The sequence below is a fragment of the Triticum dicoccoides genome, chromosome 7B (genome assembly GCF_002162155.2).
Source record: "Triticum dicoccoides isolate Atlit2015 ecotype Zavitan chromosome 7B, WEW_v2.0, whole genome shotgun sequence".
NCBI classification, from domain to species: domain Eukaryota; kingdom Viridiplantae; phylum Streptophyta; class Magnoliopsida; order Poales; family Poaceae; genus Triticum; species Triticum dicoccoides.
This window is the reverse complement of record NC_041393.1, coordinates 233679571-233695500: the sequence shown is the minus strand read 5'-3', so window position 1 is coordinate 233695500 and position 15930 is coordinate 233679571.

The following is a 15930-nucleotide window of genomic DNA, read 5'->3' as shown; positions in this document are numbered from 1 at the left end:
AATTTCTAGACTCAACATCGACCAGTTTGGCTTGGAGAACCTACAGGCAGTCCGGCTCTGATGCCAACGCTGTCAGGACCCCGACTCGATGTCACATCGATCTAGCCGGTAACACCTCATATCACTTTGCGGCCTCACGGACGGTATCCCCATGGGTGTCGCCTTACCTTTGCCCGGGACCGTTTGCGCCTTTTGGCTCACGTATATGATAGTGTCGCTAGCATCCATATGATAAGGAGCCCGGGCTGACATGACTAGTCGTAAACCCAAAGTGGCACAGACTTACAGGGACAGGCATCCATGACCCAGCTTCGAACGTGTCGGTCATCAGCAAGTGGGTCCGGGCTGTAGCACTGGGCTAGCAGGACTCCGGTAAACCGGGCTGTAGCGGGCTAACAGGACTCCGGTACTCAATGCGTGACATTTCCCCGAAGGGACAGACACAGGAACGAAGAAGGACACATGCCGGCCAGCCTAAGTGTTCCAGAGCAGTAGCAAGCTACCATGGCTCAGCGGTAACACTAGGAGACATTTCCCGGTAAGAGAGGCTACTAAAGATAAACAACTAGATAGTCAGATCCCACACATACCAAGCATTTCAATCATACACACAATATGCTCGATATGTGCAAATACAACGAAGCATCACAACATGACTCTACGACACCAGTACTTTATTTAAGGCTCAGGGAGCCATACATATCATACACAAAGGTACGGGTCACACGACCCAGCAATCAAGTCATACAGTCATACAAACCAGCAGCGGAAGTAACTTGTCTGAGTACAGACAACTAGTAAAATAAAAGAGGCTTGGAAAGCCTAGCTATACTACGTGGTCCTTCACAAGCTCAGGGTCACCACCTGGGTCTTTAGCCTACTCGTTGATGTCAACGTCTACATAGAACCCATCAGAAGGGGTTGCAGCGTCTTCTGTAAAAAATGTAAATTATAGCAACATGAGTACAAAGGTACTCAGCAAGACTTACATCAGATCCTACATACATGCATATTATCAAGAAGGGTTGGTGGAGTTATTGCAGCAAGCCAGCTTTGACTCTTGGCTAGACTATCCTACGATACTCCAACTTGAAATGGTTTTGCGCACACGAGTCCACTACTCACCACTTCAATACACTACCGAGGATCCACCTCCGTCTTCCTACAGAAGAGCCATCCTCGGCACTCACACTTATCTTGAGGCTTTTAGTAGTTTCCATTTACTTGTCTATGAACTGTATAGGCAACCAAGTAGTCCTTTACCGCGGACGCGGCTATTCGAATAGATCATGTTAACCCTGCAGGGGTGTACTTCTTCATACACGCTCTCACCACTTACCGTCGTTTACACGACATGTACTCGGCAACCTTCAAGCGGAAGCCCAACGTGGGTGTCGGCCATGACCTACCTAATCACCTAAGCCTCCAGTCCAGGTTTATCGCCTATCCAGGTTCCATCCGCAGGGAGTCCGGCCGAGGTTTCCCATACGGCCCCGAACGATGTGAACAGGGTTCCCGAGATACCTAACGGGTATTCGGTACACCGTGCCACGTACCTACCGCATCACAGCCCACCCCTACGGTCAGCGCTGTCCACGGCCTCCAGTAGGCTACAAACACCAGAAACTACTTGCAACTCCTGGACAGAGAACTAGGGTGAATAAGAAGCCGAGAGGGTCCATTGGTTTCGGGCCCAATGCATGGTAGTAGCTGATTCTTAAATCACACATACAGATCTCAGTGCTTAAGGTCGGCTTCAATGAAACAACCCACCATGTACTCCTACATGGCCTCTCATCGATACCTTTACCAAATCGTGTTCACCACACCACCCTCATTACCGACATAATCATTTCACTCTAGCCCATCACCCAGATGAACCAGACCTGACCCGACTCTAAGCATAGCAGGCATAGCAAGGTAGGAACAATACATACATATGGCTCAATCAACTCCTACACATGCTAGTGCATTTCATCTAGTTACTGTGGCAATGACAGGTCATGCAGAGGAAATGGGTTCAACTATCATAGCACACAGCAGTTTGAAACGCGTTGTCTTAATGCAGTAAAAGAGAGCAGGAGCGAGAACATGGGATTGTATCGATATGATCAAATGGTTGGTTGCTTGCCTGATGGTTCGATGCACTGATACGATTCTTCGTTAGGGTAATCACGGTACTCCTTAGAGGCAGAACCTGTCGCAAAGAACAACGATACACAACCATCACCAAACAATGTGCAACAATATGATGCATGCATGAAACATGGCAATATGAGTGTGTTGGGCTAATGCAACTAAGACCAGAAGGGTTTGAACCAATTTGAATCAAAGATTCAAATTTCAAACTCAAACATGGCCTTTTAAAGTGCTTTTCCTTGTTCTGCTTTAAACATCAATTTAACTTGTTTGATCATGCATGAAAATAGTACAGATGGATAGATTGGATTTTTCTGATCATTTTTCATATATAATTTGTCTGATTTGGAGTTACAGAATAAAAGTTATGAATTTTTGAAGTTTAAATTATATTCTGGAATTTCCTGATTTAATTTAAATCCACAAATATATATATTGCGCCAGCATGACGTCAGCACGACGTCAGCGGTCAACTGCGGCTGGCTGGGGTCAAACCTGACGTGTGGGGTCCACACGTCAGTGACAGGGGGTTAAACAGGGTTAGTTTAATCCTAGTTAAAGGATTAGTGGCACTGGGGCCCACTGTCAGTGTCAGGGTTAATTAACAGAGTTGATTAAATTTAAACTAATCCTAAACTCGAATTAGCAGGGACGGGCCCCACTGTCATTGAGCCAGGGGAGGTCAAACCCCCTGGTCAACCGGGGCTAATACGCCGGCGTTTAGCCGCCGGCGGCAGCAAACGCGGCGGAGGGCGCGGGATTTCCACTCCGGCGCCCAATCGAGCAGCGGAAGGCACGCGCGGGAAGCTGGGGCTCGCGCGCACCCACTGGTGCCCTCTGTTTCGCCGGAGATGGCCTAGATCGACGGCGGCGACCACTTGGGCGGCGGCCGGAGTTCGGGCGCGAGGGGGATCGGGCTGCGGGGCACGGGGAGGCCACCTGAGGGGCTCGGCGGCACCCTCGTGGCACCGGGGGCACGATGGAAGGCTCGGTTTGGGCGGAGGCGGACCGAGACGGCGACGGCGACATGGACGGCGGCGAGAGGCTTCGGCCGTGGTGGGGAGGAGGGCTACGGTGAGGGAACGAGGGGGAGAAGAGAGGGGAAACGGAGAGGGGCTCACAGCGAGACCAGCGAGCGCGAGGACGAGGTCGGGGATGCCCGGTAGCTCCCGAATCGACGGCGAGTACCCACGGCGGCCGGAGGCGAGGATGGCGACGGCGATGGCTCCACGGGGTGCTCCGTCTTGCGTGGCTCGACGAGGAGGTAGAGGGGGTCGCGGCGGAGCTGGGGAGCGTGTCGGGGAGGCGAGGGGAGGCCGGTGGCGGCTGCTATGGCGAACGGCGGCGATGGGTGCGTCGGGTGAGAGAGAGAGAGAGCAGGGGGAGAAGCACGGGAGAGAGGGGGGATAAGGCCAGGGGATCGGGGCGGCACCGAGAAGAACCGTCGCGGCGTCGCGCTGGCGGGGTAGGCAGGCAGGCGAGCTGGTGGCGTGGCGCTCCGCCCGTGCGCGCGCGCCGGCCACACGCCTGGCCGACTGGCGCCAGGAGGACGACGGCGGTGGTGGGCTGGGCTGGCTCGCTGGGCCAGAGGCGCCAGGTAAGAAGCCCAGGTAAGGTTTCCCTCTTTTATCTCTGTTTTCTAATTTCTGTCATTTGTTTTGATTTAAATAAAATATTAAATCATTTTATTACCTTATGCCAATTTTTGCAGGAGCTAGATATATTATTCCAGAGCTCCCCAACAGGTGGCATAATTATTGGACATATATTAATATATATAACTAATATATTTCCAATGCAAATATTTATGTATTAATTCCAAATGCCCAAAATAAATACCTATGAGCTCTTAAAAATATTGATTTGATTTTTATCTCTGTCCAATATTTTCAGAGAGCAACATGAGCATTTTCTTGGACCATTTTGGAGAAATTTTTATTTGGGTCATTTTCAAAATGATTCTGAGGGTTTCACAAATCCCCATTTCAAGTTTCTGATGAAAGAGTAAACATGATGCAACACTCTAATGCATGACTAGCTAGGGTGTGACACAAGGCCGTCAAAGGACGGATATGACAACACTCTGATGAAGTTAAGATCGGAGCTTGACATTAGCAGGAACAAAGATATCAAGACAAAGGATTTGAGGAATAAGCTCAAGGTGCTCGTCAAGGATCCTAGCAAAGATGACCTTGCTCTGAAAGTGTTCTTCATTATTGTGTTTATGAAGGTTGTGTTGCCTGGTTCTGCCACGCATGTTTCCATAGAGGCAGGAATGTTTGAGGGTCTCGTCTTTGAGGAAATGGCTAAAATGGATTATTGCCAGCTGATGGTTGATGAGCTTAGAAGGGATGTTGCCAAGTACCAAGATGGTGATACCATGGGGAAGGCAATCACAGGCTGTGCTATAGGGCATGTACTAATGTACCTTGACTGCCTTATCCGTGGCAAGACTGCGGAGCCTGACATGCGAGTCCCCCGCATATGTTTCGTGGATCCCGTCAAGCTTTCTGACCTGGTTGATGCAGATTTGATAAAAAAGGCAATGCATATACAAAGACTTGGGTGTTTGGGAAGCTTCCGGTGAGTTTTATTTCTTTTGTGTCCTGTAGACCTTTTTTTATTTTAGGTATACCTATTTTTTTGCTGTAGTGGACATGTGTACTGTAGAGTTATCTGTTTAGATTTTATCATTTCTTAAGCTTTGTGAGGTTTAGGTACGGTTTTTTAGTACTGTTGTTTCATGTGTGGTTGAACTGAATAACTTTGTTTAACTGGCATGTTGGTAAATACTAACAAATTGGCAATGACAGTTAAAGGTTGATAGTGGTGTTGATTTTAAATCTATTAATATCATGTTTTATTTTTCCCTATGTGTTGCATTGATTGATTAATTATTTTCCCCCTGGTTTGTAGTGGAAATCTCAAGAGGAGGTTGTTTTTTTCCGAGTGTATAAACGGCCAGTCCTTGAGATGCCATCGTCCCAGGTTCTGAAGTTTTCATCTTTGCATGATGAGTTGAGAGATGGCTGTGGTGTTGAGGGTGCTGGTTATGTCCCCTGGCCCTAGTAATGCTAGTACTTCACAGAGGCAGGGTTTTGGTATTGATGTTGTTGTTTCCGCGTTGGAGCGCGCTGAGCATATTTTAAGTAATGTGTGTTCTGAGCTGCAAAAGGTCCCAACGACTGTTGAGCGTCTGAGCTGTATCAATGGTATCCTTCCTGAAGGTCATCAATTTAATGCTAAGGAAGCTGTTGGCTACATTGAGATGGAGAGAATTTTAATTGGTGATATGCGTGATGGTGCCGCTGATCTAGTTCAGAGCTCGGTTCGTCTGTTGAACAACATGAAGCATTTCAAAACTATGCAAGACTCTCGATGCAAGCCATATGAATAAAGTGCAAATGTTGTTATCAAGCAGATTGAGCAGGATGAGGCTCCTGCCACCGACAGCAGGGCTGGTGATGGTACTGAGGCTAATGTTTCTGATCACGAAACGAATGATGTTGGCTTGGAGCGTCCTGTCGTTGATGTGAGTCAGTCCTCAGTGTTTGCAATTTTTACTACGTTGTTCTGCTGTCAGTATTGTAGTTGAACTTCCTCATCTTCATCTATTTATTAAAAAAAATCTTTCATATAGATTGAGCATGATGAGGTTGCTGCCACCGACAGCAGGGCTGGTGATGGTAGTGAGGCTAATGTTTTCTGATCATGAAATGAATGATGTTGGTTTGGAGCGTCCTGTTGTTGATGTGAGTCAGTCCTTGGTGTTTGCAATTTTTACTACGTTGTTCTACTGTCAGTATTATAGTTGAACTTCCTCATCTTCATCTATTTATTAAAAAAATTATTTCATGCAGATTGAGCAGGATGAGGCTGCTGCCACTGACAGCAGGGCTGATGATGGTATTGAGGCTAATGTTTCTGATCAGCATATGAACGATGTTGGTTTGGAGCACCCTGTTGTTGATGTGAGTCAGTCCTCACTGTTTGTATTTTTTACTATGTTGTTCTGCTGTCAGTATTGTAGTTGAACTTCCTGATCTTCATCTGTTTATTAATTTTTATTTTCATGCAGGAGACCAGTCATAATGTTGAGGCTGCTATTGACCATGGAGTTAATGATCCATCTACTGATAAGTGCAAGGTTATTTTTATTTTTATTGTGTTTATTCATATTTTCTTGAATTTTCATGCGCACCAATGTGTCTTGCTTGTTCATTTTTCTATCCCACACCGTTAAGAGTTTGCAAGTGATACCTACCTTTTTTTTGTTATTGTGGTTTAATTCCTTGTGTTTATTGTTGCTAATAATAGCATTGTTTTTTTGCCTCATTACATTTGAATCATGGTCCTCTTGTTGGCGACGAGCCTTGTTTGCCCATTGGTGATGTTGCTTTGAATGTTAGTAGCATCAAGATCGATGATGTTGATGTGAATGCTTCTAAGGTTGGTTTTTCTGTGCACCTCTTGGTAGATTATTTTTTGTGATTAGTTTTGCTCATATTATTCACTTTTTCTGAATTTTTATTTCTGACAGATTACTGATGTTGAGCGTGAGGTTGTCCTTAGTGGTGGAGATGATGCTCCTGGTGTTCCATTGAGTAGTGGGCGCAATGTTGGTACCAAAGTTGCTGATGAGGATGCTGGTGCTGCCAGCATACTTGAGGCCAAATCGCCTGGTGTTGGTATTGCTGGGAATGAAAATGTTTATGATTGTGAAGATTTGCCGCCGGAGAATTTCCCGCCTGGAGGTCTTGATTATGGTGATGCATTGCAAGATGCTTCTAGCGTGGAGGAGATGCCATCTGAGGTTGATGATTTACTTCTGTCAATTTCTTCTGACCCCTTGACGTAGGAGGCGCTCTTGTCGTCCCAAGATTTTCTTTCTACAAACCCTGAAAGCGCAACAATATTGGTGTCCTCTCAAGATGTCCCATCATCAAACCCTGAAACTGGAGGCATATTGGTCTCATCACAGGAACTATCGTCGTCGTCAAACGCTGATAGTCCAGGTAAGGACTTGTAAATGAGGCGTACTTCTCAATTTTGGCATTTTGGACATGTTCACTTATAGTGGTTGAACTTATTATTTTTCTTCTTTTTCTGCAAGCAGAAAGTGGTAATGTTGTTAAGGTTGATATGTTTTTCTTCGTTGTTACGAGGTTGCCCATGAACCGTACAAAATGGTTAGTCTGGGATTTTGCCCGTACCATTTTTGTTTCCTTTTCTTTCTCTCATATGATTATTGTTGTTGTTATAGTAGTTTAATTTCCTGTAATCTTTTGTGTTTTTCTAGTCACAAGCCGATGTTTCAAAATAAAGAATGTGATGCCAGTGTTGGTTCTATTGCTAAAGCGTTTGTCCCCACTGGCATGCTCAACTCAGATAGTGCTGACGTTGTTTTATATTCTCTACGTTTGAAGTACCGAGACACTGACAAGTTGATAGTTCCTAGATGGGTGACGGTCAGTATTTTGCTTTTTGTCAATAGGATGATAACTTGTTTTGCCAATTTTCTAACTGTTGTTGTTCTTTTTGTACAACAGACCAAGATCCGTGATGGAAATATTGATTCCAATGTGCTAAATTGGTTCACGAGACCAGGTGCTGGTGGTTTTGACCAAGTAGGTGAACTTGGACTTTTTGTACTCATGGACTAGAACTGTCATGTTTTCTTGCAGGTTTGGGAGGTGGGGGAATGAACTTGATTAGCTTGCTTTTACACCTATACTTATGAATGATGTGTGCTTCTTTTTCTAAAGCTGCACTTATTGTCGCAAGGAAATTGAATTGATATGTTTGTTCCTCAATTTTGGGTGGTGGATATAAACTCTTATGATTATCTGATTTTTGTTAGTACTTCCGAATTTCAATTTTCTCTTTTTTTTATCGTTTGGAGGCTGAATCTTTAGTTTCATTATAATTTGTTGAATTCATTTTTTCCTCTGCAATTTTTTTCCAGCTTCTTTTCCCTACTTTTGATCCGCCGTCATTTGTGGCTACCATGAAGCCTAGCGAAGAATCTGGGCATTGGTGCTTGATTATTCTGAATTTGAGGTTCCGTCGTTTCGAGTGTCTTGATTCACTCCGTGACGAAACCTAGGGTGATGTAGTTAGATTCTTAAGGAATATGACAGATAATATAAATAAGCTTTGGAGGGAGTCTAGTGTAGACAGGGGCAAACCGTTCTCGCCGGTGCATATTGATGGTTTCTCTTGCGAGTTTGTGTGGGTGCCGGAGCAGGAAAACACGTGAGTATCCGTTTTTAATGATTTTTGTTAGTTGTTTTTGTTGCTCGGAGGATGTTGTTCCTGTATTTTTGTATTTGTGATGTACCATTTTGTTTTTTCTTTTGTTTACAGGCATGATTGTGGATTCTTTAGGCTACAAAACTGCAAGACCTATCATTGCCGGGAGGATGGTGTAATTGAAATGTTGGATTACAACCATGAAGACATCTTGACATAAGGAAGACTTTGTTGTATACCTACGCAACTACCGATGTGTTTGATGTTGACTTCCGGGGTTTGTTTCGCATCGAACCCTGTACTTGTGCATGGCCTTCTGTAATTTTTTGAAGCTTGTACTTCTTTATTGGTACTTTCATGAGTTATGTATTTGAACTTACCCTTGTGTGGTCTTTTTCTTTTTTTCTTTTTGTTTTTGTAGGTGAGTGGCTTGATCTTGGTGAGCATGACTACAGGTTCTTTGGCAGCCAGTTCTCGGAGCTCGAGCGCGTAGCTATTGATCTTAGCCAGGGGCGTTCTCCCAAAAAGACAAGATCTGGTGTTATGAAGGGGCGGTTGGGAGCTCTAAAAGGTTCTACGGCTGCTTGTGCAGAGTGCCCTACTACACACAAGAATCCCATTGTGGAATCGATAGACAGCGATGATGATGTGTTTGACAAGATTGATGGCATGGGAAGAGTCACGAGGAGCGCTGCTGCCAAAGGTTTATATCCCCTTGCTGGAATAGTGGCTCGTAGAGCTGGTGGTGCTAGGAAGGATCCTGCTTTGGATTCTGGCAATGTTGTAAGCACGAGGCGTGCACCCAGAGCTCATATAAAGTTTTGCTCCCCTGTGCAGCAGCTTCACCCTCATAAATTCCCTCACCTGGACAAGGCTTGCAAGTTGTATAATCTGTTGCTTAGTGACGAATGGCGTGAGAAGTATGCCGAGTGAGTATCTCTCATTATTTTTCCTCTTCTTTTTCTTCTGTTGTTTTGTAACTGCTATATAAATATTACCTGAACTGTTCTTTTTATACAACTTGAACTGCTATGAATGCCTTATCTTCCTTCCCCTTCTTTTTGTTCTTGTGTGTGCTGCAGGAATACATTCTCAATGATACCTCAGCCTGAAGATAACATAACTAGCTTCACTGGGAAACACATCTGGGATGTTTTTGCACCTGGGCAAATGATGGAGGGTGATGTAATGGACTTCCTCATTGATGATTGGAAGCAAGATCCCGAGAGAAATGATGATTTCGCATCTGGAAAAAGGGTATTACTGAGTCCATATTTCATCACGGTAATCAATCAGATCGTTTGTTTCTGTTAAACAAGACTGTCTATTGTTTTATCAGTTTTAATAATACTTTGCTTGTTGATCCTATCCTCTTGTATATATTTCTTTTTTGTCTTTTTTGTAGGTTGTGCTTGACTGTACGTTTTACGATGATGAAAATAAAGAGTTTAATGTGGAGAGTGCAGCGAGAGATTTCAAGAGCTATGTTAAAGATAAGGAAGCCTAGCTCAGTGCCGACCTTGTGAGATCTACTAGCTGATTTTCTGTTTTATTTGTTTGTTGTGATGCTGGTTTTTATTTTGAATATTTAACATCTGTGTTTTGGTCATTTGTTTTTAGATCATGATGCCTCTATTCAAGCCTATGATTTTAGCAAAGGATAAGAAAGTGAACCACCTTTCCTTATATGTCATGAATCAGTACCGAAGTAGCGTTGACATCCTTGACTCTTTACCTTATTTGAAGAACCACCGTCCTTCAAAGAACACCTATCATAAAGACTGCGAGAAGATTGTGAGTGAAATTTATTATCTGTACTGGATTAATTTTTTGCATCTTTGTTTCTACTTTTTCTGAGACCTCAAAGTTTGTGGTTTCTTTTGTTTTTTTACAGATTTCTAGATTGGTCAAAGTAATGAAGGTTGTGTATGGTGATGCTCAGTACAATGTGAGCAAGCAACCCAATTGGGAGCTGTTTGCAAAGAAACCAACGTTTGTCAAGGTTGCACTTCAAGGGCCAAATGAATGTGGCCATTATACTCTGAAGTATGCGGGATCCTATGATGGTGAAAAGATCGTTGAGAACATTCGAGATAATGACGTGGGTTCTAGTTAGGATTTTCACTTTCTGTTTTTGGCTTATTGTGTATCCTTTTTTTTATTTGTCATGATTTTTGATAATTTGTTTTATTGTTTTGCAGCCACGTATTGTTGATTGGAATGCTGAGGATCTGTATAGAGTTGTGTTCAACCGGAATAGCCAGCTTGTGGTGATGGAGCTTCCCAAGGAGGTTCAGGCTTTGGCTCCTGGTGCATAGGAGAAATGGTCATCATTTGTGTAGTGAATGGGATAGTTGTGTGCTATATCTGTTGAAAGCATTGTAGGCTCTATTTGTAGTGTTTGATGTCTTGTCGAGTACTATTTAATAACTAGTATATTTTGTGTTGTGCTTAACTGTGGCACAATGTTTAACAAACTTTTTTTCCATGATGATTGTGTGGTTGAATAGCTATTTCACTTGTGTATGTTTCATCAGGAATTCGTTTTGGTTAAGTTTTATTTTTTGTACTGAAGACTTATATACTAGTTGAACTGAAAACACCTTTTTTCAAGTGTATTACGAGTTGTTGCTGAGAAAGTGAGATTTATTTTATTTTTATCTGATTCCAACCTAACTTGGACCTTTATAGTTTCTGTACTCTCGTTTTCTTGTACTTATGATATAGTTCTGTTAGTACTTATTCGTAATCTCATTCAGCGTAAGGCTTTTAAAATTTGGTGCCAGATTTTTGTTTGAACTTCTTGAACTTTAGTAGCTGAACTTCATAGTAAAAGTTAAAGCACTGGTTTAAATTAGTTACGTTTGAGATATAGCCCTATTAAGTTCAAAACTACTTCTTTCTCAAGGCATTGATTGGTATCATCATAACACTTACCTAATAAACTAAGTTGTACTGAGATTTCAATTGTGCTAGTACTTTGATTATTTATTTATTTTTTGTGTTCTTTGAAACTAGTACGTCTTCTGTTGTGTTTGTTGTGATTTTTCTCCTTGGTCGAACTGATATCTTTTTGATTTAGTATTGGCCTTCTTTTTTCTAGGCTATGGTTCTTCTCCAGGCAATGTTTGGTATAATCATAGTAGTTGCCGTATAGACTAAGTTGTACTGAGATTTTTGTTGTATTATTACTATTATTCTTAGTGTGTCACTGTTTTTATGGATGCAAACTGAAGCTTCCTGTTCCTTTTTATATTTTGTAGAATGAATGTACCGTGTGTTCAAGTGTACCAGAACTTTCAGTCCTAGCATGCTAGTGACTAGGAAATACGTACTGATGGTTCTTTGCTTTTCCTGTTGCAATACTTAGTAAATTTCTAACTACTATTAGCACGATGCTTTTAGTACTGAATGTTGTCCTCGGCTAAAACTTAGTCTTTTTAGTGTTCTTCTGAAACTAAAAACTGGTTTTTTAGTGTGATAGTACTGCCGTACATGTCTAAGTTGTACTGAGCGTCTAAGGCTACTATTTGCTTTTGTCCTTAGTTAGTCTGCCACTTTTTTTTGCGAAAATATTTATGTGTTATTTTTGTTTCTCCATGACTAGTGCTGTGTGGCAGCCATCAAGTTTCAACTTCAACCTACTTCAACTTCAAATGGTGGATCAACAAAATAGGAAGCTAGCAAACTTGTTGGATGCCATAAGCAAACGATGTACATGATAGACATAGGCAAACTTGTTCAAGCCCTGACGCACATAACATAAGGTAGCCGGTTCAACATAATGAAAGCAAACTACAAATCTGAAACAACAAGACTAAGGACAGGCAGAAGCACGAGCAACACGAATGCAGACTTTCCTGCATCTTCATCCCGCGAAGTTGCAGTGGTAGGAGGGGTCATCCTCCTGCTCTTTTGAAAGATCCCAACCTGTCACGATGTTGTCGATTGTCTTCCCTGACTTGTACATTGCGTACGCTTCTGTTCCTGCATACGTGATGAGGTTGTCTAGCAGCGGGCTGGTCCCCCACAGTTTGTGGTCTGCCATGTCCATCTTATTCTTCATGCCGTTGTAGAATGGGTGGATGAGACGGCGCCTGCAACATTGGCCAAGGAGTCATAGTATTTGTTGGTCTTTGGATCTTTCCACTTGCGTTGCATGTCGATGAAGTTGTTGGGGTTGATCTCCAAACCAGACTTGTCTAGCATCCGCTTGTCACCTCCAATGCTAAAACCGACAAATGTGTACAATTTCTCCTCCTGCAGGAAGTCTTTGAGTTGCTTGGGCCTGCAAGGGGGGAGACACACATTTAAAGATTAGTCTTCTTTTTTGAATATTTAATTCTTCTGCTTTTTTGGTTTTACAAGTGATTATCCATGACGTAGATGCTTATATATTATAAGTCATGGATGAATGTAGTTCAGAAACTAGTACACAAAGTCCTGAAATTAAATTCAACTACACCATGTTATTTTTTCTTTTTTGGTATCTTCATTGCTTCACCAAATTCAAGAATCATTCTACCAGAGTCAATGATATATGTGCTGCTTGATTCAAGTTTAGTTTTCTTTTTTGTTGAATAAAAGACCTATACCACTGCTTGATACATCTTTGTGCATTAATTCTATATCAATTTCAGAAATTAATTTGAGAAACATGTGCATCAAGATATGGACCTATTCCACTTCACCAAAGATCTTTTAATACATCAATTCTATAAACTATTCTAGTGCATCAAGATCAAAATCTATGCTAGTACATCAAGTTCAGAAATTAATTTGTTGCATCAAGTTCAGAAATGCTATAAACATTTTTTCAGATGCTAATCTGGTGAAACAATCCACTTCACAGTTTCAGAAATGCATGTAACTTGAGAAACATGTACTCGTGCATCCACTTCGCAAACTATAGTAGTTCATCTAGTTGGGAAACAAGTTTAATTAAGTTTTTAGTGAGTAGTACTAGTACAACAGATGAATGAACAGTAGTATGGGTTACCATTTTGTGGCTGCTGCGATGTGCTAGACCAAGCAGAGTTCCTCGACGCACAACTGCAGGACTGCCGCCATCTGTGGAGGTTCTTCTTTGTTGGTGTACTCCACATCAACTCCTATGAAGCTTGGATACAAGCCGGCACCCTTCATCCTGAGCCTGCTCATCACCTCGTCGGCCTTGTCTGGTACGCTGGTGCAGACAATCTCCAGCGTCTCCTTGCCGTGGAGCTGAACCCCTTTGAGTGTTCTGGTGTACTCGCGCTTCTCGCTGGGGACGTGAATGTCAACGAGGTTGCTGCTCTTGTTCGAGGTCTCGCCATGGTGACGCTTGGCGGATGGTTCCTCCGCCATCACCTTCCTCCGACGACTGTGGGCTTGGGAGAGAGAAGTTTGTGGTTTGTGTGCAGTGGAATGGAAGCAGCAATGGTGGTTCTGTGAATGAGGCATAGATGGAAGACAATGTGGTATTTTGCAGTGCGTCGACGGGGGTGTGTGGGAGGCGGTTCGTCGGGGGCATGGGTGTAGTGGTCGTGGGGGTCGCCGTTTGTAGTGCCTCGTGGCAACCGCCAGTGGACGGCGCAGGTGGTGGCCTGGAAGAACTAACCGTCCAAGTTAAATGGTTTTTACTGTTGCACTGACTAGTCTTCTCAAGCTGTACTTACGATCTGCTAAATCCCACTTGCACGTCTCTGCGGTGGTGATGATGGCACTTTGCACTGTTTAGGTGACGTATGCTTTGTGATGTTTTTCTGTGTGGATGTTAAGTATTGTTTTTCCATTGAAATCTTATACAGTACTTTATCTCTAAACATTTTTTCAGTGCCCTGGGAGTTGTTGCTCAAAACTTGTACTTATTTTATTTTCATCTGTACCAACCTAAGTTAGGCCTTTATAGTTTTTGTATTCTCATTTTAGTGCACTTATGATTTAGTACTGTGTGAACTGAATTGTAATTTCATACAGCGCACGGGTTTGAAATTTGATGTCACAGTGCTGTGAGTGGCCTGACTGATCCTGTTGTTTTAGTACTGATGTCATATGTATGTTTGAACTGAGTTTTTTTTGTTTTTTGGATGGGGGTGGGGGTTTGAGATCATTTTACGACCAGATCGTTCATTGAGGTGTGGACAGATTTTATATAAATAACAAAGTAGCAGAATTGACAAATAAATTCTATTTGAACTTTTTGCATTTTAGTAGTTGAACTTGTCAGATTTTATATAAATAAGAAATTTAGCATAATTGACAAACATTATATGTTTGAACTTTTTGCATTTTAGTAGTTGAACTTGTCAGATTTTATATAAATAAGAAATTTAGCAGAATTGACAAACATTATATGTTTGAACTTTTTGAGTTTTAGTAGTTGAACTTGTCAGATTTCATATAAATAAGAAATTTATCATAATTTACAAACATTATATGTTTGAACTTTTTGCATTTTAGTAGTTGAACTTGTCAGATTTTATATAAATAAGAAATTTAGCATAATTGGCAAACATTATATGTTTGAACTTTTTGAGTTTTAGTAGTTGAACTTGTGAGATTTTATATAAATAAGAAATTTAGCATAATTGACAAACATTATATGTTTGAACTTTTTGAGTTTTAGTAGATGAACTTGCCAGATTTTATATAAATAAGAAATTTAGCATAATTGACAAACATTATATGTTTGAACTTTTTGCATTTTAGTTGTTGAACTTGTCAGATTTTCTATAAATAAGAAATTTAGCATAATTTACAAACATTATATGTTTGAACTTTTTGCATTTTAGTAGTTGAACTTGTCAGATTTTATATAAATAAGAAATTTAGCAGAATTGACAAACATTATATGTTTGAACTTTTTGAGTTTTAGTAGTTGAACTTATCAGATTTATATAAATAAGAAATTTAGCATAATTTACAAACATTATATGTTTGAACTTTTTGCGTTTTAGTAGTTGAACTTGTCAAATTTTATATAAATAAGAAATTTAGCATAATTGACAAACATTATATGTTTGAACTTTTTGCATTTTAGTAGTTGAACTTGAAAGTAATATTTAATTCGGTTTTTAAATTATGTACATTTAACATATAGGCTATTAAGTTCTGTTCTTTTTAGAGGTTCATTTTTTTGTATCATATGTCTCCTTTTTTCTTGTAGAGGTTAATTGACAACCATTTTTCTTGTAGTTTATATTTCTTTGTCCCGCCCTCTAGTTTGTATACCTGGGCTTATTGGTGGGGTGTTTTGTTGACGATGCAGGCTATTGGGCCATTTTCCGTCCCAGATAGCTCGTCCGCACGGCTGTGCAGTGCGTCGTGCGTGTGCGCTCTGGGTTTAGTCCCACCTCGCTAGTCGAGGGGGCTCCGGACCTGTTTATAAGCGCAGCCAAGGCTCACCAGTCGAACTCCTCTGAACACTTACCCGAGCGCTTATACACGGCGCTCGCTCTCTCTCTCTTGACATGTGGGCCCTGGTCAGCGGGTCCTGCGTTGTGCGGATTACTAGGGATTCACCCACGGTCTCGAGTTCAAGTATCTAGCATTGTCAGG